The following is a 5,203-nucleotide window of genomic DNA, read 5'->3' as shown; positions in this document are numbered from 1 at the left end:
AAATGTGGTATATGTATACCATGGAGTACTATTCAGCTTTAAGAAACAATGGTGATATAGCACCTCTTGTATACTCCTGGATAGAGCTGGACCGCATTCTACTAAGTGAGGTATCCCAAGAATGGAAAGAAAAGCAGCACATGTACTCACCATCAAATTGGTATTAACTGATCAACACATAAGTGAACATATAAAAATAACATCTATTGGATGTCGGGCAGGGGGAGGGCGAGGTGGGGAGGAGGGGACGGGTATATGCATACACAAAGAGTGCAATGCGCACCACCCGAAGAATGGACATATTTGAAACTCGGACTTAGGGGGGGAAGGGGGGACAAGGGCAACATACATAACCTAAACATCTGTACCCCCATAATATGCTGAAATTAAAAAAAAAATGGTGCATCTCCATAGGGCACTTACCGTCAATGGAGCTTAAAGGACTAGAAGTTGTTCTGGGTGAGTCAGTGAATGACTAATGAGTGAATGTGAATGCCTAGGACATTACTATATACTAGCCTTAATATTTTTATTTTTATTTTTTAGCTTTTTAAACTTTTTTGTTAAAAACCAAGATGCAAACACACATTAGCTGGGGCCTACACAGGGTCAGGATCATCAATATCACTGTCGTCGTCCTCCACATTTTGTCCCACTGGAACATCTTCAGGGACAATAACATGCACGGAGCTGTCATCTCCTAGGATAACAATTCCTTCTTCCAGAATACCTTTTTAAGGACCCGCCTGAGGCTCTTCTTGAGGAGATGTCACTCTTCAGACATATATCCATGGTGGTTTACTTGGTTTGTTTCTTTTTTTCAACATATATTTGCTTGCCAGCAGAAAATACACCATTAACATTCCTTTTTATTAATGATCCATGTTTTCAAACTTTTTAAGGCGCTTGTTTAGGTCTGCAAAAGCTTCTGCTAAACCCTTCATTATGAGTTTTCTTGAGAGTTCTTCTTTTTCTTCTCCTGCAGTTTCCTCTTCTCTTGCCTCTTCTTAAGTATGCATTCTTGCTCCAGTTTATAAAACCCATTAGTCAATTCCTCAGGAACCACCTCTAGGAGTTCTTCAATATCATCCTCTTCCACACCCAGGTTAAAATTGCTTGCCATTGGCTATGACATCACCAGGAAATTTTCAACTCCATTGTATTCTCATGGGACCACTGACATATATGTGGTTCCTCATTGACTGAAATGTCATTATGTGGTGCATGACTTTGTGTGTGTCTGTGTGTGTATACATACACACATGCAATACATCCTTAAAGATTTACTAAGTTTAAAATTCCTTTCTTGGCAATGTGTAGATCCTAGAAAAATACCCTAAACTGTGAAGTTGGTGAATGGATGTGAAAGCTGTTGGCTTAAAAAAAAAAATTAAATTACACCTCTAAGTAATCTCCTTAGGTAGAAAAAAAGAATAATCTAATAGGAAATCTTTTAAAATTAAAGGGATACCCCTCTACAACCCATGCAAACACATTAAAAACATTGATAAAATATATGAATTTGTGAAAAAAGTTAACACCTCCCCCCAAACCCTGAAAGACTAAAAATAATGGAAGAAATTAAGGTAATTAATGAGCAGCCATTACAAATGTCTGGGCTTCCAGGGATGCTTTCTGTCAGACCATTAAGGAACAGGCATTTCTACTGCTAATGAAATGGTTCTGAATTATGAAGAAAAAATATCAAATTTTTATTTAAAGAAAACATAATATGATGATAAAACATATGAAGAGAACATGCTAAAAAGTTTTGAGAAATCATATTTATAAATGAGGACAGAATCAAACATAAAATATTATCAATAAAATTTTATTTTTCATTAAAAGATGATGAATATGAAAGGACAAACCAGGACCCATCCAAGAATGTAGGGAATGGTTCAGTATGGAGTAAAATACAGAAATCATTCACTTTATGGCATTAAAATAAAAAGAAAATGTTGAGATAATCTCAATAGATGCTTCAAATTCCATTGTTAATATGATGAGTTAGAAAATGTTTCATTCTAAAAAAATAGTATTGTCATCTTTACAGTCAGGAATCACGACAAATAAGACCTCTTGTCAGGATATTAGTTTATCATTACTCTGAAATATTAGAGAAATCTTTTTTTAAGACAAGGTCTTGCTCTGTTGCCCCAGGCTAGAGTGCAGTGGCACCATCATAGTTCACTGCAACCTCAAACTCCTGGGCTTAAGCAATCCTCCTGTCTCAGCCTCCTGAATAGCTGGGATCATGGGTGCATGCCACCACACCCAGCTAATTTTTTTCTTAAATTTTTTTTGTAGAGACAGGGTCTTACTATGTTGCTCAGGCTTGTCTTGAACTCCTGGCCTCAAGTGATCCTCCCACATTGGCCTCCTAAAGTGCTGGGATTATAGGCATGAACCACCACACCTGGCCCTAGAGAAGTATTATAAAAGAATTTGAAAAAGGATATTTCTGCCCAAGAGGACTGAGAAAAACTGCCTCAAAATCATCTGTAAGTAAAGTCTCCAGGGTGATGCCACATGATTAGTTTATGCTTCTGGAACAAATTTTTGGGAAACCAAAAGCTCTTTCCAGGGCTGTGCACATATTCAGAAAAAAAGCTATGGACAAGTTAAAAATAGTTTCACTGAGTCACTGAATTTCTATTGATTGTTTCAAAACGCTAATATTTGTTAATACGCCATACCAGTGTTTCTCCAACGTTATTTTAGCATACTGATTTGATAGATTTCTGTATTATATGAGAAGGCATTCAAACATATTGAATCCATTGTGACAGTTGTGGTGTGTTTTGGCTGTTTTCCATTTGCAAATTCAGAAAGAAAATAGAAGTATTAGTACGTTAACTTTAAAAATGCACCATAATTGGGCTGTGGAATAAAACTGACAGTGCAAGGGGGTGATTGAGACAGATGAAACCTGGCAAAGAGAAAGGAAAAATGGGGCACGTTATTAAAGACAAGAAAGAGAAATTAATAAATATGATTGTTAACTCAGTGGGAGAATAAGTAAAGGGATTAATTGAGTACTGGTAGTGGGTGACTGGGAGAATAGGGACTAAATGAGCAATCATGCTTTAATGCTGTGCCTTAATGATAAAAAAATGACATAGAGAAAATGCCTTTCCTACAGTAAATAAAACATTATGAATGTCAACCTAAGGAACACAACATTGGTAGAATAAACATACTGTAAATAACCTTTTTCAATAGGACCTAAATTAATGTATTCAATTAAATATATAATGAAAGACCCCCAAACAGCACAGAAACAGCTAAATCAAACTTTCAAGAAATGATGTCCTTTAAAGCTCACTGTACTCTAATATTACCATTCTAATTCATTCATATTTACTTGATTCTAATCATTTCAAGTCTATATTTTTTCATTTTTAACAACCTAAGTCATCATGGCTTGTGATTAGGAGAAACACTAGAAACACTAGAATGATGGTAGCATCCAATGGACTCACAGCCCTGAGCCACATCCAGTGACTCAGAGTGTGGGAAGGTGACCTAGATTGAACCAATAAGAATCTTCCTGGGATATTCAGCTATGGAGATTGAGGAGAAATGTGGTGATGTTTTGCTTGGTATTCTCCACTCCTCTCAATTCAAACACATGTGCCTGATTACTACTGTTCATATCTGAAATGGGCTGCCTTATAAGGAGGGGAAAGACCAAATATTGAGGGAGGAAAGGAGTCCTGCCCTAACTCTGTTATATTAAAATTTGGTTTTAATGCATCTGCAGTGATAGAATGGAAGGATTCGGGCCTGGCTGATGAACAAAATTGGAACAGAGACCCCTGTGTTAGCACAGGCACCTTAATGGAATGTAATATTAAATATTAAAATATTAAAATATTAAAAGTACAGGTTAAAAAGAAAAACATCCACAACCTCAGGAAAAAAAAAGAGTAATGATGTTATTTAACCTAGTTTCTGCATAAGACTGTAACATCCCCATCCCTCCCCAGATATAGTAACTGTAGACCTGTGCTTACTTTGATTGGGAGCTAAAACTAACACCACAAAATCAGTCTGTGAATATACAAGAAAGGGCTACTGTCTTCTTCCATGGGGGTTTTGGGAATAAAGGTTGATTTGATCTTGTGGAACCTCTCTCTCAATAAATAGTTGTACAATCTCAGTGGCCAGAAAAGATGATCCTATAAATCTATAGGTTAACACAAACCTTGTGTCCCAAATCTTTCTCTCAAAAATTAAACCACATCTCCCTTGCTTATATTTTTCTACTTCTTTTTATCTGTCGTCTTGAAAAATTCAGTACAAAAGCAATTAGGGTGGTTGAGTGACATCACTAAAAATGATAGAATAAAGAACTCCAGGGCTACTTCCCTTTCCAAAATTAAGTAACAATTTGGAAACAACTATCAGAATCAACTTTTGTAAAACTATGAAATCTAGTAAAAAACTTACGACAACCTAGGGAAGATGTGATGAAGAAACAAGCTGCTTCTTTATGGTAACAGAGCACTGTGGCATTGTAAATCGCCTGCATACCATTGCCCCAAACCCCATAGTGGCAGTGTCCATGAGGACAGCAGCCTGCACTTCTGGTGCAGGTTGCTAGTGAAAGAGGTAGTTATACTGTCCTTACTATCAAAGAATTGTGGTTGTGGATCTCAACCTGTATGGCACCTCCCTCAAGGACTAGCACAAAGGATTTCCTTAGTTTCATCCAACTCAGATCATTCCTCAGGTTAGGGAAGCTTCCAGGCCAACATTTGATGAAAACATTTAAAGGTACATGTATTGGCTACAGATTGAGACTTTAATAACCCAGTCTTAATAATGGATAGAACAAGTAGACAGAAGGTAAATAAAGTAATAGGGAACCTGAACAATACTACAAACCAACCAGAACTAACAGACATATATAGAACACTCTACTCAACAACAGTAGGGGAAAGGACAACATTGAAAACAAGCAACAAACCGACTAAAAAACCTGAGAAGGAAGAGGTTGAGAGATGAAATGCATGGAGGAAGAGAGCTTTTACTTTTTATTTTATTTTTTTGATACAGATTCTTGCTCTGTCACCCTGGGTAGAGTGCAGTGGTATCATCATCACTCACAGCAACCTCAAACTCCTGGGCTCAGGTGATCCTTCTGCCTCAGCCTCCCGAGTAGCTGGGACTACAGGCGTGTGCTATGATGCTCACC

The sequence above is a fragment of the Propithecus coquereli genome, unplaced genomic scaffold, assembly GCF_000956105.1.
Source record: "Propithecus coquereli isolate 6110/MARCELLA unplaced genomic scaffold, Pcoq_1.0 Scaffold31, whole genome shotgun sequence".
NCBI lineage: Eukaryota > Metazoa > Chordata > Mammalia > Primates > Indriidae > Propithecus > Propithecus coquereli.
The sequence above is the reverse complement of the archived record's forward strand: the minus strand, read 5'-3'. Positions refer to the sequence as shown.